Genomic DNA, 25,239 nt, shown 5'->3' with positions numbered 1-25,239 from the left:
CAAACTAGACCCCTCAAAACTTATGATAGGAAAAACTGGTTAAATGAAGGATACTATAGAATTGTGTGGGTTTCACTTATCTTTTGGCAAAGTGGATTATCAAATGTGTCACATTTTGATATTATGTTGTACTTTTAATGGAGTAATCTTAACAAATTTTAAACCCATAAGGGATTTAAGGTAAGTTTGTCCACTTTCACCCATTCTTTCCTTATTGGTTGTAAAAGGACTCGATTGAGCAATTATGGAGGATAAAATAATTAGTTGATTAAAGGAATCAAGATAGGTAGTTATATGCTATTAACTTATTTGTTTATCATAGATGATAGATATTATGTTGTTTTTAGATGGTTCAAAAACCGAAGCAAGGAAAATTCAAGATATATTTAGCATCTAGTGTAAGGCCATGAGGTAAGTGTCCATAAATTTGACATTAGCTTCAATGGATTAAGGAGTCTATAGCATGTTTGAAAGATTTTTTCCCCTTTTATACATTTTGATATCCAAGAGGACTTCAAATACTTAGGTTTTATTCTCAAATCTAACATCTTCATAAAGGGGGATTAGGGATGGTTGTTGGGAAAAGTAGAGAAATGGATTCACTTATGGTATAATAAGTGCCTCCCAGGAGAGGGTAGATTAACACTTGTTAAGGTAGTGTTGGAGGCCATTCCAATGCACTAACATTCTCTAGCTTGGATTCTAAAAGGTGTGTTAGATACGATAAAAAAATCTTTGCTTAAAATTCTTATGAGGTGGAAAAGGAGAAGGTAGTGGTATCCCTTGGGTCAAATGGTAGTCAATAGCCATTTTGGTGCACTAGCATTCTCTAGTTGTAAAGAGTCTTTTGAACCTAATTACAAAAGGAATTCGGTGGAAATCCGTGATACTTCAAAAATATATTGCACCTACTATGTTGTTGAGTTGGATAAGGAATCCTTATAATTTTATTAAGAGCATTTCAAATCACCAAAAATATCTAGTACTAGCATTTCCTATTATTGCAAATTTTCTAATTTTGAAGGTTGTTAATGGGAAAAATGTAAGGATAAGATTGAATTTTATTATGAGTTGTGGAGATCAAATATTCTTATATCCAAATTTGATAAATCATCTATATGAAAAGGGGTTTACACTCTTCATCATATGAGGATCTATTTACAACAAATGTGTGGCAATAGGGATGGAAATCAACTTCATCTATTGATTTATATGAGGCTTAGACAGGTAGTTTCCAGTTGTATTTGAATAAGCTAAACATAATACATGTTATAGTTAGAGATGAAGTGGGCTCGTTGATGTTGACAAAAAATAAAGTTACATGAATTTACTACAAAGATGGGATATGAAGTTCTAACCGCTACTATTGGCCAATATGTAGTGTGGTAGTGGTTTAAAATCTGGAAGATAAAGGCGCCTAAGAAAACGAGAATATTCTTTAGCTAGCACTTAGGAATAAGGTCTTAACATGGGATGGTCCACACTTGTGGAATGATATTGAAATATGATTATAATAGAAAATGTATAGAGGGCTCCCTACATGGAGGAATGCCTCTAAGCATGGTTTCAAAAGAAGGACCTAAGAGTATTTATAGCGGTCCACAGAAACAAGATATAGGACTGATGCCATTCATCAGTTCATCATATCAGATCAAAAATAACTTTCTTTTCTGTATACTCTCCCTGGTATCGGTTGCTATTATTATCATTAATCTTATGCGGTATGCATAGGATTTTGAAGGAAAACCAATCCCCACTTTTTAGATATATAATCAAATCTATGGTGTTTTTCTTGGATGAAAAATTACTTCAAAAGTAAAGCAACAAAGATAGGTAGGTGATTTATACATTAACAAATTATTTCCCTGGGGTTTATTTGATGGTGTAAGGCAAAGTCCAAATGAAAAAAATAGTGAAAGAGGTGTTCTATACATTTTAGAACACTTCATTAAATTCAAGGTTGGACTAGGTGTTGGAATAATTAATTTCACATAATTGAAGCTTTTTTAGCTCTTATTAAAACTTGCAAAGGATAAAAATGGGTTTTGAGGGTACAAATATTTGGGGACTCCACCTTAGTTATAAATTGGATAATTTAGGAGATGAAAATTCATTGTATTATGCTAAAGCATTTGGCAAGGCAACTAAATAAGGCAACATAATATACTAGCAAATTCCCTTTGAAAATAAGCCCAATAAGTGGAAGCTAGAATTTGTTTGTTGGAAGAAATTATCAATGGATCCTTGACACAATATAGATCCTTTGTTTTTTCATTGTGATACTTAGTCTTTAGACATTACTCTTTGTTTTTTAGTTGTAATTCCATAATTTTGGTTTGTCATGTGAAATTATTTTTGTAGAGGACAATACATTTATAATATGTTATTGGGGAGACAAAGGTAGGATGAGAATCCATATGTTTTTATAATGGTTTCCTTTTGTTTCAAATATATGTAGAGTAAATTATGAGAGACTTTGAGACACTTTACCTTTCATCCCCTTATTTATTTGTGCTAATAACATATAAAGAATGTGATTTCCATTCTTTCTTTTGAATAAAAATTACAATATTTTCCATGCAACAAAATTAAGATGACAAAAAAACATCCTTGTATCTTGTGTTTTGTTTCTGGAGCATTCATCTTTGGATACTTTAGTGATTTGTTGACAGATAACATTTCAATATAAGTGTCCTTTTAATTTTTTATATCCATTGGATCTATATAAGTTCATTTCTTCATGGGATTTTTACATCTAACGACTTCTTTAATTCAACCAAATTAGCCATTGTTTCTTTATCAAACATTGCTTCTTTAATGATAGGTTGTTCTAAATTTTCTTTTGTGACTTCTCATTCTTCAACATCTTAATTTATGCATACATGCTTTGATTATGGTTCTTTCAATGAGAATTTTCTTAATCATTCTTTGATAATTCCTATTAATTTCTTCTTAATATCTTTAATTTTTTTGTTGCGATATTTTTTATTATAATCCTCTACATACATTCAAAATAGACCTACACAAGTAGCAATGTAAACTATCACAAAAACTAGACAAACCTAAAGATCCATGTTCCACCACACCATATGAGAAATAATGCATAATGTCCCAAGGGAAAACCCCATTTAACATCGAAAAAGATATGTGCACCACAATGAATTATCCCACAATGCAGTATGTATGTACTCTTGTAATATGCAAAATTATGAAATACCTTTGGGCTCCCATCTCTTTTTAGAGATCCCTAAAGTTGTACTTTTCAATCTCTATATTTTTTCTTTATCTACAATAAGCTTCCTCTTCATTTTTTCCAACAACTTCAAGATTTCTTTTAAGGACTCATTGAGACCTTCTTTATTTTCTCTAGCATAAGAGCAATTTGAAGTTATATAGAAACCAAATCATTTTCATCCTTGACTCCTTTTTTATGAGTCCAAAGAGACACCACCTTCTTGACAAAATTGATGTTTTGAGCAAATTGAATTGATTTGTAAACTTTCGTGGATATTCCAATGGACAATTCGTCACAATAGATTTGATGACATTATACTTAAAAATTCCAAAATATACATTATCACAATTTTATATCTCTTTAGATTTATAGATATGTAGATTATTGTTAATAGCCTATACACGCGAATTACAATTATGTAGAAAAGAGAATGGAAAAATAAAAGCTCACAAACACATTTGACACGTGATATGACCTAGGAAATCCTTTAGTGGAAAAACTCAGCTAGAAGGTGAGGCCGCTCCTCTCTCTTTCTTTCAATGGAAATATGGATCTGAGTACAAACAAGTATGGACTATGGCCTATGGAATATTATTGTGCACAAATCCTCTTTGTGTGCTCTATATCATATCCCTCTTGGCTATTTTTTCTTAGATATGGAAGAAATGCACTCGAAAGAATCAAACCCCTTTTCCTCCTACTGGCCTAGTTATAACACAACCTGATAACCTACTAGTGGTTAGGTTTGACTACGTCAACTCTTAACTAGAGTTACACCATTGAATCTTATAGAGTCTTCTACATCATATTCACATGTCTAGCCCATTTTTCATGAATAATGGGGGCCGATGTGACATCCTCTCGAATTATGGTGGTGAAAACATGAAGGTCAACTTCTGAGTGGCATAACTTTCACACAGAAACTCTGATTAACACTATTCTTGCATCATTTGAAAGGTATTTATGTGTAGAATAATAAAAATTGGTCTAGCCCCAAGAGTTAGCTCAATCAATCAAATCAAGTGCCTTGCCAATGGGAGGTCACAGGGTCGAATCCAGAAAGCTCTTGGGGTCAGGTCAGTAAATAGGCTGAGGGGTGTTGATGCCCTTCGGGTGGCGTCCACTCAGTGTTAAACAACCCTGGACGTAGCGGCTACCCATTGACCCGGGTATCCATGAACCAGTAAGTGAAGAAAATAAAAATTGGTGCAATGTTAAAGCGAAAAAAATTTTACCCTCCAAAAAATGTCGTTTGATGCCGAAATATGCTCCTGGAAGGTTTCAAACCCCAATTTGCCAAACTGGGTCCTGCAAGTAAAAATGGTTCTGAGAGTTGATTACTCCACTTTTTCCACTGTGAAAGCATCGAGATAGATGACAGATAATATAATTATGAAATATAGATCATGAATACACGTTTATTCTCCCTTAGACGCATCTTAATTCTTCCATTCTTTTTTTATTAGATGTACAAAACCATCATCCTCCAACCAATATTGATTAAATTTAAGAGGGTTTGTGGGATCCACTTTTGCCATTTGAAAAAGCATAAGGATATGGTCTAAGTCCTCTCAACTTATAATTCATGACATAACTTTGTATTGGTCATGGACCAAATCTCATGAAATAAGAAAGTAATCAATCCTTTTAAGAACTCATGCTTCCCCAAGCCTTAGATTCTTCCATGTTGGAGGCATATTATTAGGTTTAACATCCACCCACTCTATCAAGCTGAAAAAAATTCTATCAAAGGATTTCCCCTTATAACACATCCCAAATTTCAACTCTACTAAAGGTAAAATTTAAATAACTTCCTAAAATAAGATTTATCATCTTAAAGCATCACTAGCAAGTATACTCTCGTGGAAATCATCCTATTTCTGTAAGGCCCATAAATTCTCACCACCAAAAAAAGGAAAAAAAACTTCCTTAAGCTGCAAGGAGGTGAGTTCCACTCCAATTCCTAAATCAAGAAATATAGAACTAGTTATACTCACAACCTCATAGTGTGTTTCCTTTACCTTGCAATCAACACTCCTGATCTACCTATAGAGTTGATTGAAAGAAAATATTGATCCTTTAAGAATTTTGAAAGCTCCCTAACAATCTTGTCCCATCCTCCAACATCTCCTCCTATAATATCACATCAATCTTATGTAACTTGACAAACCTTACGAAATAAACTTTTTATTGTAAGGTTTCCCACCCCTACTACATTGAAAGTCATAATAATCACGATAAGCCATCCTATACGGCAAGGGTTTTAAGAGACTCCTCAATAATTTATGCTTGCATAGTGTAATTTATTCTTTGCCTTGATCTAAGCTAAGTACATATGAGATTTCCATCCCATCCCCATATTTGCTTTCCCTCATGATTCATCTAAACTAATTCCCCCTTAAATATCAACTTTTCCAACTCTCAATATTCTAGGTCTTAGAGAATATCCCCATGTTATAGAACAATTGAAGGAATCTTCACGAAACACAAGCATAGAAACATTACAAACTTCCCAATTTCCTTTAAAAATATTAATAAGATGAGGATTTTCATTCCATTTACCTAATACATCCTCACTGTGAGGTTTTGGGAAAGGACCTTCCATAATAAAGAAATCCCAAATTTCAAAGTTAGAGGGGGAAGATATATTAGATTGGATATTTCTAAGCTTTTTTCACCCCCAAATCCTTTATGGAACCTATGGGAAAGACAAAATTAGGATGAATCAGAATAGACATACTTGAAGAACTTGGATCCATGAATGAAGAGAATGCATCCATGTCCTCTAGTAGTTCTTTAGGGCTCAGTTCCTTAAACTTTAGAGCCTTAGGCATAGTCTTAGCACAATATTACTCATGAAAAATCTCCTTTTTCCCTTCATTTACCAAAATCCTCTATTGTATAGGAAAATGAGATGTTTCCTTTGAGCTTCCTTCACCTGCTTTTCCCATCTCCAAAATAAATAACCTAGCTCTAGTGCCCCTACCCTTTGATTCTATGACTTTTGTACCTCCTCCTTCCTCCTTACTTTCTTAGTCAATTTTAGAGCATAGTTCAAAAATAAGTGGACATATGCATGATACCTTACACACTGAAAGGAAACCCTTGCATAATATAACACCTAGTAGTGTTGTCTTCTCTTGAGCTATATCGTCATTCAATGTGCCACTTCTTCCAAGTGTTGATTCAAGATGAGTCTTTGCACTTTCCTGATTGTTGTCCTTCTATAATCTACTATAGGAAGGATGGAGTGGTCATTTGTTGTCACCCTAATCCACTACTACTCTTTCTTCTGACAAGTAGGTAAATTCCACCAATTTTTTTCCTTCACAAATGTGATATTGGTGTTCATGACCTTTTCCTCTTTACTATTGAAACCTAGGGTTTCATGCTTAACCCTCCGTTCAAGTATAATGGGGCTTAGGATACCTTGCCTTCTTTTCCATAGACCTTGTTCATCATAGCTCATTTTCCATAATAGTTTTGAACTAATCTCATTGGTATGCTTTTCAAATTAACCAAAATATTGTCAAGAAATGTCTAAAAAAGGTGATCTTACTAAACTTGTCTCAATCATGGTGCCTGTTATCACATGCTAATTTTTTAATTTTTTTTAGCAAAAAAAATGATTTTTTCTAAAATAAAATTGATTAGAAGGGTCATTTTGCTTTCAAAATTATGGAAGGCTGATCATCAAGATCTAAGTCTTAGGTTTCTTTGGTGAAAATAAATAAATAAGAAAATTTGTTTTTTTGTAGCCAAATTTGGCTTTCGGGCTTATGTAGGTTGGTTTTATTAATTTTTATAAAAAAATATTGGGCCCCAAGTGCCAATATCCAAGTATTCAAACCAAGCCCCAAGCTATTAGCAAATGCAACACATGAGTCATTCAACCACAAGTCACAACCTATGTCAACAACTAAGTGCCAAGCGCCAAGTCACAAAGGACAAAGGACGATCTCATTACATAACATGTCGAAAGGCAATGTAAACCTCCATAAATATAGAGACTAAGTCTTTCTTTATCCTTTTGCATGTGGGATATATCTGTCCCATGGACAAATAAGAAACATTGCACTTCTCAGTGCCGAGACCCAAATTGACACTTCAAAGCAATGGCACAGAACACCACATATCCCAATTTGAATGCCAAATGTCCAAATGGATGCTCACCATGGGGTTCACAATCGTCAACAGAAGATCACTCATCTAATAGGATTAAACTAAGTGCTATTTCTGCTAACAAGTGTCAATTATAAATTTCAGCTGCTAGGGTTTCTTTGTGCACAGGTGTTGGAGGTGAAAGATTACAAAGATATCGATAGTAAAGGTTTGACTACTGACAGGAAGTGCTACTTCTTCCCAAAAGCTTAGCTCCTCCATCAGTGCCAATAAAACGAGCACGAAGAGCTGTACTAGTTTAAATGGAAATGTGAATGGCGGAAACAATAGTGGCACAAATAATGAAGACCCAGTTGGGGTTGACATAAGGAAAATGAGTGAAAAATTAAATGGTGGTACCATTGTTGATGTTGTCTTATCTTTGTCTATAGCTATGGTAATCTGTCTTGGAGCAGTTTATTTCATGCTTTTAAAATGTAGGAACCAAAGCAAGGCAACTCCAACTGTTGTGCCCACATTTGCCTCATCATTAACAAAAATATCAAGTGGTGGTTCTATCCTCTCAAGTAGCATGGCAAGCTCAATATCACTTTCATTTGTTTCAAGTATGGCTACCTAAAAAGGATCAGTAAAAGTATTCACACTAGTTGAGCTTGAAAAGGCCACAAATAATTTTAGTTCTTGAAACATACTTGGAGAGGGAGGCTCTGGACGTGTTTTTCATGGAGTACTGGAAGATGGAACAAAGTTAGCCATGAAAGTTCTTAGAAGGATAACTAGCAAGGAGGGCTTGGAGAAGTTAGTAGAACCTGCTTTAAATGGATCTTTTTCATTTCACAACATGGCAATAGTTGCAGCTATTGCTTCAATGTGTGTCCAACATGAGGTCTCTCACAGGCCATTTATGGGTGAAGTTGTGCAAACCTTGAAACTTGTTTATAATGATTTTGACACAAGTAATGGAGGAGTTATGGAAATTTTGGCATATGCACATTTCCTCTTTTCTTTTGGTTTTGAGAAGTGCAACATGGTGCTCTTCCATACGAAATCTGGAACTGTGGTGCAACAAAACCAAGGGATCTTCCTATTATGCTCGGTTATGAATTAATGGAGATATTTTTTGCTATGGATTTCCTTGATACAAATACCAAGAGTTTATTGCATGTAAATGTGTTGATTTTTTTCGCCAACAAAAAGGTGTCCTGGTTGTGTTGGACACGGGGTCTAATTGCACATTGTATGGAGGGAGTATGGCACATCATGAATATGTTTCCAAGTGACCATTATGGTTTGTTTCTTAAAATATTTAAACAAAAAAATTGATTGTTACTCAAAGAAATTTGTGCTGAAACTGTAACTCTGCTGCTAAGGATTTGCCTTTCAACATTTTATGTGCCCAATTACTTGTGAATTTTAAAGTCGCCTTGAATCATTCGCGGTTGGGATATAATTTCGAAAACAATGTTTAATGAGGGATAAACTTGTTCCAGAGATCAACAACATCGTTTTGAAGGAAAAGATGGTAGTAAGTAACCTTCTGACACTTTTATCATACAATAGAGTAAAATATAAATAGGGAACTCGTTGCGCAAGTTCTGAAACTTTCAGTTGCACAATGAAATTCTATCTTCACGCTGTGCAACTATGACAAAGCACCTAGAATGCCTCCAGATCAACGAGAACAGGTCAACAGTGTGCCAAATCATCTACATCGAATTAAGGAGTCAAGAATCATCATGATAGGGATTCAAAGATTTTCTTGATCAAGTTGTCATGTTGCATTTAATGAGTCAAATCTGACTCCTATTTTCTAGCAGATAATTCATAATTTATTGCTATATTAAACTAAAATCTACTGTGAGGAAGTTGGATGAATTCAAATCCCTAAGCCTAGGGACGAGTCTTTACTATATATCTTGCAAAATTTATAAACAAAGGGGTTGGTTGGTCAGGGTTTAGAAGAAGAGACATTGTGTATTGCATATTCCTGATATATTTTCTAGTGAATGAAAAGATAGAGATATGATTTTACAAGGATTCCTGTGTCAGTTTTTATAGAGATGTGCTTCCTTGTATTGTAAGTTATCTTTTGTTATCAATCATGCTTTGAATGCGTGTCTCCTTGTTTAGCTAAGAAAAGGTTTATCTCAGAATTCACTATTAAAAGTGCTCTGTTATAGTTTGCTAAACAATTAATGTTTTTCCTTTTTAATGACATTTAGAATTCATACATACAGTTAGATGCTTTCTATGTCATTGTTCACCTTTCCTCTGCTCACCCTTCTACAAAGGATTTAACTGAAAACTCCAGAAGGATTACCTACCTTGCCCTTGTAGAATATTCCTCATCTCTTCATCTTGTCACTGGAAAATCATCAACTTAACAAGACTCCATGCCCAATGGACCTGTCTTCTCCCCAGCTATCAAACTTTTAAAACCTATATCCCTCTGAGCACCATACCTAGCCTAAGATCTAAGTGACTAAAGATTTGGATAGAGAGAGCCCTCTCTGAAGCTGGAAGAGCTAGATTCCAACTTCCAAGTGGTTTTTAGTTACCTTTGGGTTCCTCTCCTCAACCTGGAGGAATTACGAAGTGTTAACATAGTGGCGTTGTTGACGGGGAACGAAGGTTCCATCTTCCTCGGGAAAGATCATCAAAGTTTCAGATTTGATTGCTGATGGTGGTCAACAATCATACACAAGGAGGCTACGTCATTCACCTGGTGACTCCAATCAAGTTTCAACCTGATCCAAAGACTCCACTGGAAGCAGGATCTATAAGTCATGGCTTTACTAGTGGCTCTATTGGCTCAATATGGATCACATATCCGCAAGGTATGCTCCTATGCATCACATTCATATTCCAGTATTTCCAAATCACATGCCTTGTGTAGATTGACATACTTATTTGCCAAGATTCAAAGATCAGGTAGGATATGACGCTGCTCTTCACTTGGTTAAATTTCACATGCATGTGCATATACTTAAGTTTAAATCCCATGAAGACTACCTAATGAATATGTTTATGGTTACTTTGGAGGGAAAAGCGAGATCCTAGTATGAAGGTTTGTCACCTGGTAGCTTGTATTCCCTTAACGATTTTCATTTAGTATTTTTTGAGAAATACAAAGAATCTTGTCCTTGTTTATCATTGGTTGAGAATTGTTGTGACCATTTTGAGGATTTCATTCAAAATCTGGAAAATTATTATGGCGATGAAGAATTCATGGATGGAGAAATCCTAGATGCTTTGTACGAGAACCCTTTTCATCATCAATAAGGAATGGTAGCTTCTCTCTTGGATGAAAATGAAACCGAGAAGGATTTTAATGATGATAGTCATGTTCGATCCTTGAAGTTGATGAAAATTTGCAGCAGTCTTGCTAGCCCTTTTGTGATCAAAAGTATGAGGATAGTCATTTATATGTTTCTTTAGATTGTTCATTTCCAAAATCATTGATTCAAGAACAATCTAAATAAGAAAAAGAGTGAAAAATTGGATGGTGGTACCATTGTTGTTGTTGCCTTATATTCGTCTGTGGCCATGGTAATATGTCTTGGAGCAGTTTATTTCATGCTTTTAAAATGTAGGAACCAAAGCATGTCAACTCTAGCTAAATAAGGAAAAAGAGTGAAAAATTGGATGGTGGTACCATTGTTGTTGTTGCCTTATATTCGTCTGTGGCCATGGTAATATGTCTTGGAGCAGTTTATTTCATGCTTTTAAAATGTAGGAACCAAAGCATGTCAACTCTAGCTGTTGTGCCCACATTTACCTCATCATTAACAAAAAGATCAAGTGGTGGTTCCATCCTCTCAAGTAGCATGGAAAGCTTAATGTCACTTTCATTTATTTCAAGTATGGTTACCTATACAGGATCTGTAAAAGTATTCACACTAGCTGAGCTTGAAAAGGCCACATATAATTTCATTTCTCGAAACATACTTGGAGAGGGATGCTCTGGACATGTTTTTCATGGAGTACTGGAAGATGGAACGAAGTTAGTCGTGAAAGTTCTTAGAAGGGATAACCAATAAAGAGGGCTTGGAAATGTTAGTAGACCCTGCTTTAAATGGATCTTTTTCATTTCACAACATGGAAAGAGTTACAATTATTGCTTCAATGTGTGTCCAACATGAGGTCTCTCACATGCCATTTACGAGTGAAGTTGTGAAAGCCTTAAAACTCGTTTATAATGATTCTGACACAAGTAATAGAGGCATTATGGAAATTTTAGCATCTGTACATTTCCTCTTTTCTTTTGGGTTTGAGAAGTGCAACATGGTGCTCTTCCACGCGAAATCTGGAACTGTGGTGCAACAGAACCAAGGGATATTTCTACTGTGTTTGGTTGTGAATTAATGGAGATATATTTTTCTATGGATTTCCTTCATACAAATACCAAGAGTTTATTGCATGTAAATGTGTTTATTGTTATCGCCAGCAGAAAGGTTTCTTGACTATGCTGGACGTGGGGTCTAATTGCACATTGCATGGAGGGAGTAGGACACATCATTAATATGTTGCCAAGCAACCATTATGGTTTATTTCTTAAAAGGCTTAAACCAAAAAAATTGTTTTTACTCAAAGAAATTTGTGCTGAAACTGTAACTCTGTTGCTGAGGATTTGCCTTTCAACATTTTATGTGCCCAATTACTCGTGAATTTTAAAGTAGCCTTGAATCATTTGGGGTTGGGATATAATTTTGCAAATAATGTTTAAAGAGGGATAAACTTGTTCCAGAGCTCAACAACATCATTTTGAAGGAAAATATGGCAGTAAGTAACCTTCAGACACTTTGATCATACAACAGAGTAAAATCTAAATAGGGCACTCACTGCGCAAGTATGTTGCGCAAGTTCTGAAACTTTCAGTTGCGCAACGAAATTCCATCTCCACGTCGCGCAATTGTGACAAAGCACCTAGAATGAGTCCAGATCATTGAGAACAGGTCAAAAAGTGTGAAAGATCATCTACATCGAATTCAGGAGTCAAGAATCATCATGATAGGGATTCAAAGATTTTCTTTATCAAGTTGTCATGTTGCATTTAATGAGTCAAACTTGACTCCTATTTTCTAGCAGATAATCCATATTTTGTTGCTATATTATTGTAACTAAAAATTGTTGTGAGGAAGTTGGATGAATTCAAATCCTTGACCCTAGGGACGAGTATTTACTATATTTCTAGTAAAATTTATAGACAAAGGGGTTGGTTGGTCAGCGTAACAGCCCCGGTGAAAATTCCATGTAATAAAAGTTAATAAAGGACAAATAATAATCACAGATTATGGGACACTTATTCCAAGCTGAATGTTGGGAAAAACATCCTAGTGTGGGTGTTCATTTGGTTTATTATGGCTAAGGAAATTGGAAAAGGCAATGGCTAAGGCATTTGGAAAGGCAAAGTGGCATTAATTGGCATTTTATTTATGAAAATAATGGAAATTAGGAGAAAAGGAAGGTGAAATTTCACAGGTTTCATATGAGGAGGAAAATGAAGGAAAATAATGGAAAATGAAGAAAATATAGGCCTAATTGATAAAAAGGCTTCTAAGGATCAGTTGGTACCTTTTTGTCAGTGTTACCTTTTGTCAGTTCAATTTTGGAGCTCTCTCGTTATTCTCCCTCTCTCGCACTCTTGGAAACTTAGAGTTTTCTTAGAGAATTTAAGCATTGTATCAAGAAATGTAAAGGAGGCAAAGAGGAAGCAGAGATCAAGCAAGGAAGAGCAGGATCAAGAAGCTACATCTAGATTTTTTGCATGTATCGATTTGCATGTGTTGTTTCCTTGCTATATTTGGCATGCATGTTGTTGCATGTGTGTTCTTGGTTCTCTTTCTGTCATTGGTATGGGTTTTTCCAAGTGTGACAATGTTTTTCAGCCTCACCTTGCCATTTATGGATACCCATGGTGTGATGGGGTTCTCATATTTTGGTTGAGCTAGATTGCTGGATGGATTCAAAGCTAAGTGAGGTGGATCTTTGAATAAAATAACACATGGCCTAGTGACCTCTGAACAAGACTATGGGTTGCGGTAAAGCCATATTTTGTGTTGCCTCGGTGGACCTAGTAATCCTCAACCGGTGGATGGCGGGATATATGGTAAAGCCTAGAGGTGGGTGCTCTCCATCAGGCCTAGTAATATTGGGATGGGATATACTGTAAATCTTGGAGAGTGGAGTCTTAGTTGGGGCCTAGTGATCCAGTGTGGATTGCGATAAAGCCTAGAGACTAGGAGACAGGAAAATTCCTCATGGTGTAGGTGGAGAAATCCAGTGGCATCCATGCTTGTTTTGGCCTAGTGATCTGGTGTGGATTGCGGTAAAGCTTGGTTTCGATTGATGAGGGTGAGATGGTTTAGCATCAGGATGCCCTGGTTGGTTCTTTTGGTTTGAGTCCCACATTCATGCTTGGAATATGGCATAAGGGTGATTGGCTAAAGAGAGATTTGGCTCAGCCAATCTATGGTCAGGTGGAACGTGGTAGTCCCATATCGGGTTGGCTTTTGCATTCATTAATAAGAGGTTCTTTCCTTGGTATCTTATGTGTAAATGTACTAGTTTATATGTGGATTCTATGGCTGATGTATCCTTGATATTTCTGTTGTTATTATGCTAGTTATAAGCATGTATTATGACAATGATGATGTATGGCTCTCCTCATGTTTTATTTGTAAATGAATGAACAATGTATCTATGACCTAATAGATGATAATGCAACTAATGATATAAGGGAACAATGCTTCTTAGCGATTCTCAGATAAGTATGAGACCCCTATGCTCAGATCTATTGTTTAAACTTGTAGATTACATATTTGTGACATGTTTGACGAAATGCCTGTCATGGCTAGTAGGGGTCCAGTCTAGTCCTTGTTAATGTTTTTACAAATGTATCTTTGTTCCACTGTGAAATTTCATTTATGAACCTGTCATTGAGTTCTGGGTAGTGACCTAGGCTCTGGACCTGAAAAAGTGGCAAAAATCTCAGGGTCGAGGCACAAGACTGAGGAGAAAATTCCCCAGACGCACCCGACCTTGTTGTGGGAGCGACTGGAGCCTCCTAGACATACTCTTGTCCATATCAAGGGAGCGTCCAAGGGTTTAATGGTCTAAAAACTTAGTGGGACCCAGGGACTGGTCATGGGGATGACTGGGAAGTCTTCTGGGAGTCCTGTAACATGTATAGAAGGTCTGTGTTGTGGGTTTCCATTGATTCCACTTCCTTAAGGTCACCTACGAGTTTGAATCCCATTATAGTGCCCTCTCGTCGCATATTTACCTTTGTTGGCTGGTTACTTGGGTAGATGTGGGATGAGGGTGTTACGATAAGGGTTTAGAAGAAGAGACACTATGTATTGCATAATTATGATATATTTTTCCAGTGAATGAAAAGACAAAGATATGATTTTACAGGGATTCTTGTGTCAGTTTTTATAGAGATGTGCTTCCTTGTATTGTAAGTTATCTTTTGTTATTAATCGTGATTTGAATATGTGTCTTCTTGTTTAGCTAAGCAAAGGTTTATCTCAAAATTCACTGTTAAAAGTGCTCTGTTATAGTTTGCTAAACAATCAATGTTTTTCCTCTTCAATGACATTTAAATTTCATCCATACAATTAGATGCTTTATATGTCATTGTTCACCTTTCCTCTGCTCACCCTTCTACAACAAATTTAATTGAAAATTCTAGAAGGATTGCCTACCTTGCCCCTGTAGAAGATTCCTCATCTCTTCATCTTCTCACTGGAAAATCATCAACTTAACATGACTCCATGCCCAATGGATCTGTCTTTTACCCTTCCAACAAACTTTTAAAACCTATATCCCTCTGAGCACCATACCTAGCCTAATATCTAAGTGACTGAATATTTGGACAGAGAGAGCCCTCTTTGAAGATGGAAGGGTTAGATTCCAACTTCCAAGTGGTTTGTGGTTACCTTTAGGTTCCTTTCCTCGGCCTGGAGGAATTACGAAGTGCTAACAACGCCAACTTCAATATTGAGAATGGAAGGATGTATTGCTTCCTTGTGTTCTTGGACAACCACTTGTAGTTTTGGCAATGCCTCCTCCTTGGACTTTCTCTAAGAACTCCTAGTGCAACCAGGTCATCATTTAAGCGAGTATGTCTTACTATCAACTACTCATCTGGATGACCTTCTTTACCAATTGCAGAAGTTGCACTGCCATGATATGCAACACTGAAGACTAGCATTGACATTGGTCTTAGATGTAAGCTCTTGATCACTCATAACGCTAAGGGGAATGGATTTAAAGGAAGAAAACACTAAAATACAAGATGATATGTACTTCCAAAACATGTCACAACCATCAAAATTATATAAAATATGTAGATATTGAGTTCCTCCATGCCAAATCGTCTTCAAAAAATGAAGACTCCGTAACATATTGTTTTTGAGAAAAAGAAATATAGCAACTTATCTGATAGTAAATGATAGATGCTTTTTCTTTCATAAAAGAAAAGAGAGAGGAAAATCATGAAAAAGGAAAATAATATTAATAATTTGATCCTAGGTTTCCAATAAGTCTAGTAGAATTGTAATCTCACATTTATGTAGATATCTCCTACTATGATAGTTGTGAGGGATTCATGTCATTTATCAAATCAGTTCTTGAGCAATGGTCATAATCTTACTAAGCTCTCCACATTCTTCTCCATTTTTTCCATTCTTTGATCATACATTCAGACCTTCTCCTTCAAGTGCTTGTTCTCTATTTAAAACTAAACAATAATGGTTTGTAAGTCTTCCAACCTTTCTCTATTTGCTTTACACATGGCAGGTTTGCTTAGTCTTCAAAGTTTTGACGAATGTGTAATGGTTAATGATTTAACTACTCTAATACGTTATGATTAGTAAACAAGGGACTTATAGCCCACTCAGTTCACTGACACAAATATCTTCTGCAAATAAATTTTTGTGTTATATTGAGAACTCTATCTTCATAATGGCTATTAGGTCTTTATTCTTGATGTAGGTCTAAGTGGAAAACTAGTGTGCAATGCTATTTTGGATTAGTGAGATGGCCTATTCTTTGGTATAACCTACACATAAGCAACCAACTAACAATCCCAATATACCCAAACTTCACAATTGCTTTATTGTTAATACTGTGTCTTTAGTGCACCTCCTTTGCACATGATTTCCAACTAAAGTAAATCAATTAAGGTAATCAAGACTAAGATATTTCTGTGGAATTGTGTGCGGATTTAGTGTTAAATGTAGTGGTTTGATTGATGAATGGTAAACCTGTCCCAAATGTCAAATGCCTTGGGAAATACCACCCAACCAATGGTGCCAACTGTTGGTGCAACTTGTAAGGGTTATCACCCTACCAAAATTAAGTTAATTCCATTTATTATCAATAGCCGAACGCCAAAATAATAAATTACTTTAACCTTAAGACAAATCAATAATAAGCACAATGTATTGTTGTAGAAAGGAAGAAGAATAGGCTTCAACTTAAGTATTGGTGCAATTTGTAAGGGTTATTACCCCACCAAAATTGAGTATGCACAAGTTAACTCCATGTATTATCAATAGCCAAACAACAAATGGTCAATTACTTCAACCTTAAAGACAAATCAATAATAATCATAGTGTATTGCTAAACAACAAAATAATACTTTAAAGACAAATCAATAATAAGCACAATGTGTTGTGTTGTAGCAAGGAAGAACAACAAAATAATACTTTAAAGACAAATCAATAATAAGCACAATGTGTTGTGTTGTAGCAAGGAAGAACAACAAAATAGCCAATTATTTCAACTTTAAAGACAAACCAATAATAAGCACAATGTATTGTTGTAGCAAGGAAGAACAATAAAATAGCGATTTACTTCAACTTTAAAGACAAATCAATAATAAATATAATGTATTGTTGTAGCAAGGAAGAAGAATAAGCTTCAATTCATGTATTGGTGCAACTTGTAAGAGTTATCATCCCATCAAAATTGAGTAGGCTCAAAATTAACTCCATTTATCATCAATAATCGAACAACAAAATAATCAATTACTTCAACCTTAAAGACAAATAAATAATAAACACAATATATTATTATAACAAAGAAAAAAATACAAAATTCAACTGCAACTTGTAAAAGCTATCACCTCACAAAAATTGAGTATGCACAATGTTAACTTCATTTATTATCAATAGTTAAACAACTAAATATTTTATCAATAACTTAAAACTAAATATTCAATTACTTTAACTTTAAAACAAATCAATAATAAACGCAATGTATTATAATAGCCGAGAAAAAGAACATGATTAAACTTAAGTATTAGTGAAGCCTATAAGAGTTATCAGTCCACCAAAATTAAGTATATATGAAGTTAATTCTATCTGTTATCAATAGCCAAGCAACAAAAGAGTTAATGGCTTCAATTCTAGAGACAAATTAATAATAACCACAATATATTGTTGTAAGAAGGAAGAAGAAGAAGTTTCAAACTTTTTTTTTTTTTGACAAATATATATTCTAGTATAAAGGAAATGAAGAAATTAAATTTTAAAAAATAAATACTATATATAACTATTTTATATTTTCGTTTTTTTCCAAGTGAAACTGTGATCTTTGATTATTTAATATATATTTTTAATTATATAAATAAATTCAAATATCTAAAAAAATATTTAAATGATGTAAAATACGATACTGGAATTTATAATTGTAATAAATTTCTGCTTAATTTTATTTATAATTTTTTAAATGATAAAAAAGGGTTGTTTTTAATGCTATTTTTTGGACTTTTCAATGTCGAATCGAGCTAAAAATTTTGAGGTGAAATATTGATTTGTGTTATTTAAACTAGTTTTTTCATTGTTTATATGGTGGGGTTCATAATATATCTAAAAAGAATTAGCAAATGGGAGTAGGTAGATGACCTAATGTTATCTTCAATAAATGCATGAGTGAAAGAAAGAAAACATGGAGGAATTTTTTGTTGGACGCGGGAGAGCCGAAGCGACTAGGGTTTCCAAAGCTATCAGAGTTCGACTCTAATGGAGAGTGGCAGGGGAGGGAGCTCGACTCCCTCCTACAGAGACGCTGTGGCCAGCAGAAGCAAATCACCAATTGGAAACAGTAGAGTCTGTATGAATGACAGGAACAGGGATAAGGAAAAGGAAACAGATGGGACCAGAACAAAAGAAAACAACAACACAAAGGACAAAGAGGAAGAAGACAAAAGTCTGGGTTCAAGAGACAAAAAACAAAAAGGACCTTGCAAACCAAAAGCAGAAATCACTCCTCAAGTAATTTTAAATGATCCTGCTCTGCAGGAGTACAGAGAACACATGGGGACCTACGCCATTATCTGTAAATTCATGGGACTATGGCCCACTGAAAAGGCTTTGCAGACGTGGATCAAGTTTCACTAGAAACCCAAAGGAAGCATTGACCTACATCTTGGGTCAAAAGGATTCTTCACAGTGGTGTTCTCAAACATCGAAGATAAAGATAGAATATTCGAAGGAGGACCCTATTTTTTTGCTGCAGTGGGTCTCTATATGAGACCTTGGAGAATGAACTTTGTCCCAGAGAGGGAGACTTTCTCTTCGGTTCCTGTGTGGGTTAGGCTCTACTCTCTACCTCTGGATTATTGGCAAACTGAATCGTTGGCTGCCATAGGCAATAAACTAGGACGCTTTGTTAAAGTTTCTGAAGCCACAAGAAGGGGAAAATACACCTCCTTTGCTAGGATATGTGTGGAAATGGATCTATCAGGAGCGCTTCCAGATGAAGTTATCCTGGAAGTTTTTGATGAGGAGTGGGTGCAGACAGTAGACTATGAGCATATCCCTTTCAGATGCCGAAGATGCCATGAACATGGGCATCTGTTAAGAAACTGCCCTCTCAGTAAAGAAGATAACAAAGAAAAACTCAATACAACGAAGAACACAGAAAACTTTCAAAAAGTGGTTAGTAGAGGAAGGGGAGGAAAAAAGGGATCAAAGCAACAACATACCGAGGAGCAGAAGGGTAGTCAGAATAAGTTTCAAGTGCTAGAAGAGACTGAAGAAATCACAAAAGAGAACCAATATCAGGAGGAAGAAGCTAAAGAAAAAGAAAAAAACGAGGACAAAAATCAATCTCTAGATATGGATTCTCAAAAAGAGACCATGAAAAGTGATACAGAAATGGAAATGGACCAGGAAATGACCCAAAGTGAAACAGATCTGGAAGAGCATGAACTACAAGAAATTCTAGACAAGGAAAACTTGGATCTGGAAGGATTCCTGATGCAGGGAACCAAAGGAGGAATATATTCTCTGCCTCAAGAAGAATGCAACAGAATACAACAGTTGTTTTTATGGAAAACTCAGGAACGAGGGCCGGAAAAAAGTAAAAACAGCCACAAACAGGAGCACAGAGGGGTGAAAATAATGAAATTAGCTCCAGGATTAGCCACTAGAAATCCAGGAAAGAAAAGAGGCAGAAAAAAGCAAAATGAGCTCTTGATGGAGTGTGGGAAGCTAATGATAGATTCGGGTAAGATGAAAGATCTAACCAGTTACTCCTTTACAAATCTTTAATTATGAAGTTCATATCTTGGAATATTAGAGGTCTCGGTAGTAAAAGAAAACAAAGAATGCTAAGTAACAGAATGAAACTAGAAATGCCGGACATAATCTTCATTCAAGAAACAAAATGCTCCATTCAGAAAATAAAACAAATCCATAGAAAATGGCTTAGTAAAATTGAGTTTCTAAAAGTCAAAGCAGAGAACACAGCTGGAGGGATTCTCACTCTTTGGAACCCCCAAAAAGTCAGCATAGTAGATGCGGAGGCATCGAGAAATTATTTATCAGCTATCATTCAACCGGTGGGGATGGCTGATACCTTCCTAGTTATGAATGTTTATGGTCCTCAAAGAATAGATGAGAAACTTATATTTATTGAATCCTTGGTAAATCTCAGAAGCAGACATGAAGAAATCCCTTGGGTCATTGGAGGAGACTTTAACATGATTAAATCTCTTTTGGAAAAAAAAGGGAGGTACCAAAATCCTAAGTAAAGATTCAGAAGCGTTCCATTCTTTCACATAAGAAATGAAAATGGTTGACTCTGAAATTCAAAACGACCTTTTTACTTGGAATAACAAAAGAGGAGGTAATGCCCAAGTTGCCTCCAAGCTAGACAGATTTTTGATCTCCGAGAAGCTGATGCTCACAAATAAAGAAATATCAGCAAGTATTCTCCCATTTGGAGGCTTAGATCACTGGCCGATTCAATTAGAAATCAAGGGGATCGATTCTCCAAAGAATAGACCCTTCAGATTTGAGAATATCTGGCTCTCCCACCTAGATTTCATCAGCAACATTAAAAAATTGTGGTCCGAAGATCTCCAATTTCAGGGCACCAAAATGTTCCTCCTTCATAAAAGACTAAAGCACATAAAACTGAAACTCAAAGAATGGAACAAGAAGGATTTTGGCAACATTTTTGTAAACAAAAAATCAGTGGAAATCAAAATGCAGGAACTAAACCAAACAATGATCATAGATGGTTTTGATAAAATCAAAAGTGAGCAAGCTGAAAAACACAACCAAGAATGGGAGAATTTATGCAAACAAGAGGAAATCTTTTGGAAACAAAAGTCCAGAGTTCAATGGCTCAAAGAAGGTGAAAGAAATACTAGATTTTTCCACAGATCCACCATAGCCAATAGAACGCACAATAGAATCTCTTCGATATTGAATGAAGATGGGGAGCTTCAGACCTCTCACAGGAATATTGAAGCTGTGTTGGTTCAGCATTTCAGAGGCATCACAAAAGAAAATAATCTAGACAGAGATCAACACATCAAGGAAATTATAAAGAATATCCCCAGGTTGGTGTCCAGAGAAGATAATTTCAACCTAAATAAACTAGTAACCGAAGCAGAAGTCAGTGCGGTTATCAAAGATATGCAGAATGGCAAAGCTCCAGGTCCTGATGGTTTTAATGTAGATTTTTTCAAAGCCTACTGGAATGTGGTCAAACAGGATATTTTGGATGTTGTAGAGGACTCTAGAAGAAGCAGATCCATTCTGAAAGCCCTCAACACCTCCTTCATCTCCCTGATCCCCAAACAGGACTCTGCCATGTCTCCTGATAAGTTCAGACCCATTGCTTTATGCAATGTGGTTTACAAAATCATTTCCAAGATTCTGGCCAGCAGACTCAAACCTCTTCTTCCTTCTTTGATTTCAGGGGAACAGTCTGGTTATGTTGAAGGAAGGCAAATCCTGGACAACATTATTCAGGCTCACGAGGTTGTTCATTCACTCACTAGTAAAAGGCAGGCCAATATGATTATGCAATTAGACATTGCAAAAGCATATGACAAGGTGAACTGGATTTACATCAAAAAGGTCCTTTCTGCTTTTGGGTTTGATCATGACTGGATCAGATGGGTTATGGCTATGGTCACTTCACCCAGCTTTTCAATTCTGGTGAATGGCTCACCCTCAGAGATCTTTACTCCCTCCAGAGGCCTTAGGCAGGGAGACCCACTCTCTCCCTTTCTCTTTATCCTCATGATGGAAGGATTGGGCCGAACCATTAGAAATGCTAAAGTCTTAGGAAAGATCAAGGGCCTCCAATTAACGGAGAACGGTCAAGCATTGACTCATCAACAATTTGTGGATGACACTATGCTGCAGGGTATCCCCACAGTCAAAGAAGCTTCAGCGTACAAGCAAATCCTGAATGACTTTGCTTTGGCGTTAGGTATGGAAGTTAATCTCTCCAAATCATTTTTTTTTTCTTAAACACTAACATTGCTATTCAAAGGAACATCTCCAGAATTCTGGGATTCCAAAGGGATGTCCTCCCTTCAAAGTATCTGGGAATTCCCCTCACAGCTAAACCATTGCACAAGAGTATCTGGGAACCGGTGCTCAACAAGATGCAAGACAAGATCAAAAAATGGACTTTCAGATCGCTGAACCTGGCTGGCAGGTTGATTCTGACAAAGGCAGTTCTGCAGGCTATCCCTGTTTTCTTTTTATCAGCCCTGCCAGCTCCCAAAGGGGTCTTACAGCAATTCAGGAATATTCAGAGAGACTTTCTTTGGGGAAAGGAGGAAACTAGGAAGAAATGGGCACTAGTTTCTTGGGATAAAATCTGCAAACCCAAAAGTCATGGAGGACTAGGCTTAGATGATCAGGAGATTCTGAGTAATGTTTTAGGTGCCAAGCTCTGGTGGAGATGGGTTAAAGAACCAGAGGCGCAATGGGCCATAACCTGGAAAGAAAAATATGCGAGCTCCTGGCAAACAAATGATCTTATAAGAATGTCAGGAAATATTAAAGGCTCTCACATTTGGAACAAAGCCTGGAATAACAGAAGCCTAGTTCAAAACAATAGCTTCTGGGAAATCAGAGCAGGAGACCAAGCTCTCTTCTAGGAAGATAAATGGCAACAAGAACCAATGTTGTTAAGAGAGGACTTTATGAGTCTCAAGCAGGAAACTGATCCCCAAGGATTAATAAAAGTTAGAGATTTCTGGAATCTTCCTCATGACAATGACAAGTGGAGAAGCTGGAAAAAATTAGACTGCAGAGGGGACAGCCACATAAAAGCAAAAACAGAAGAACTCATGAGTATATTAAATCAAAGGAAGATCTTGGTAACAGATGGGCCGGATCAGTTAAGATGGGGCCAAAACAAAGAAGGTATCTTTAATATCAAGGAAGCAAAAAGAATAATCCTAAACCTAGATCCATGCATTTTGGCAAAATCCTGGCAAAAACTTTGGAGCCACCAAGGGTGGATGAAGATCAAGCTGTTCATGTGGTTAGTTCATCACAAGAAAATTTTAACTTGGGAAAACATTCAGAAGAGGGGGGTTATGGGGCCTTCTAGATGTCAGTTATGTGAAGCTCAAGAGGAGACAATGGAGCATATTCTCAACAGCTGCACCTATACCACCTGGTTGTGGGATTCTTTTAACACCATTTTTCAATAGACAGATAGAGACAAAGGTAGTATCATTAACACCCTGAACAGGTGGAGAAAAACTTTTCAGAGCATGAGATCCTTAATTTGGCCTGGACCTTTACGCCAAGCTTCATTATCTAGAATGTGTGGAAGGAAAGGAATAAAAGAATTTTCAAGGATGAAAAAACTACTCCTCTTCGCATAATGGATCTGATCTTAAAGCAGATTAAGGAGACAGTTTCCACCACTGTGCACAGTTGTCCCAAGAATCCTCCCACAGCACTTGAATTGAGAACTCTCAAGCATCTGGGTTTGCAAGAGATCATCCACCATGGTCCTAGCAGAAACGAAAGAGTGTTGGAAATGGAAAAGGAGTTCTGGCATCCGCCACCGAAAGGTTTTCTGAAATGCAATATTGATGGGGCTTCAAAAAGCAACCCGGGGACAACAGGTTATGGAGGGGTGTTAAGAGATGAAGAAGGAAAAATAATCTTCACTTTCCACTGTCATCTAGGCAAAGCCACCAACAACATGGCTGAATTAATGGCTTTGGAACAATGTCTAGAGCTTCTTAAACTTAATCACAGCTCGAATGTCATTATTGAAGCAGACTCAGAGATTTCTATAAATGCAGTTAAGAAAATCAGTTATGGAACAACGCCAGAAAGAGTCTCAAAACATTGGAGACTAATACAAGTGTACCAGAGAATCCAAAAACATCTCCTTAGTCTTCGAACTGTTAGCTTCAATCATGTTCGGAGGAAAGCCAATAAACTTGCAGATTTACTAGCCAACCAAGGAGTGATAAATTTCGAATGTAGGATTGAAATGAAGTGGCAGGAGATGCCTCCAAGCAAGTTAAGAGCTCTCTGCAATGAACAAGCTGTAGAGGATACAGAAATTTTCAAATATTGGGCACGAGGGTCAGGCACAGAATAAAGCTTTCTATGCAAGTTCTTACACAGAACCATGGTCGGCTCTTTGAAAAAGGGCAAACTCTGAACGGTGACAGCTTCCTTTGGTTTACTGAATGCTTCGGCGGCGAGCTCCATGGTCAGTTTAAGCGGATTGAAAGGTTGGATTGCTCCCACGAGGGAAATTCCACTCTACCCCTCTTTCGGCGCGGTAAACCAGGCTTTGAGTGGTTTTCCAATGATCGCGAGGCTTTCAAATGGTAAGTGGTTTTGGTGTGTTGAGAGCGATTCCACTAGGCTCTCAACACGTGGCTTGGGTGGGGTTCGTGAAACCACCCTTCATCGCGCCTTAAAGTTCTTGCTTCTTGGCTTTCCGATTTCTCTCTGAGCCGTCCTTTCTGGCAGTGGCATTCGACGGTCAGATTTGGTCGGGCATTTCAGTGGGGCCACTTCTATTTTCAATCTTTGCGAGTTAATGAGGGATGGGTTCGCGACGCTCGACTTTGGGTCAATGCTTAACCGTGGGGACCATTGGTTAAGTTAGCTTGTCCTTTAGTTTGTTGGTAGGTCACATCTATGGTTGTACGACCTTGAGGTTTCTGTAGGCCTTGAGAAATTCAGGCCTTTTGTATTTATTGTAACTTTACTTTTGGGTTTTTGAAATAGAAGGAAAGTCTCTTGCTTCAGCAAAAAAAGAAAGAAAGAAAACATGGATGAAACAAAACTACATATGAATGCAAAAATGAAATATCTACCTCAATCCCTGTCCCACAAATAACAAGGAGCTAAAGGATTTTGTTATGGAGAAGTTTCTTAAACATGTATGGGGAAAAGAGTTGGGTAGAAAGAAGAAGTACTACATTGAAGAATTCAACCCTACATGTGATCTACAACAAAAAGAGTTCATTGGAGCTAGCATTCAGTGGAGGGCAAAGGTTCTTATTGTTCAATTAAGAACCAAGTCGCATCAATTTCAGTGTGAAACAAGACGGTGGAAAAGGCCTAAAGAAG

Source organism: Pinus tabuliformis, chromosome 7 (genome assembly GCF_031772625.1).
Source record: "Pinus tabuliformis cultivar Carrire ecotype Pingquan chromosome 7, CPIR1, whole genome shotgun sequence".
NCBI classification, from domain to species: Eukaryota; Viridiplantae; Streptophyta; class Pinopsida; order Pinales; family Pinaceae; genus Pinus; species Pinus tabuliformis.
This window is presented reverse-complemented; position numbering follows the sequence as displayed.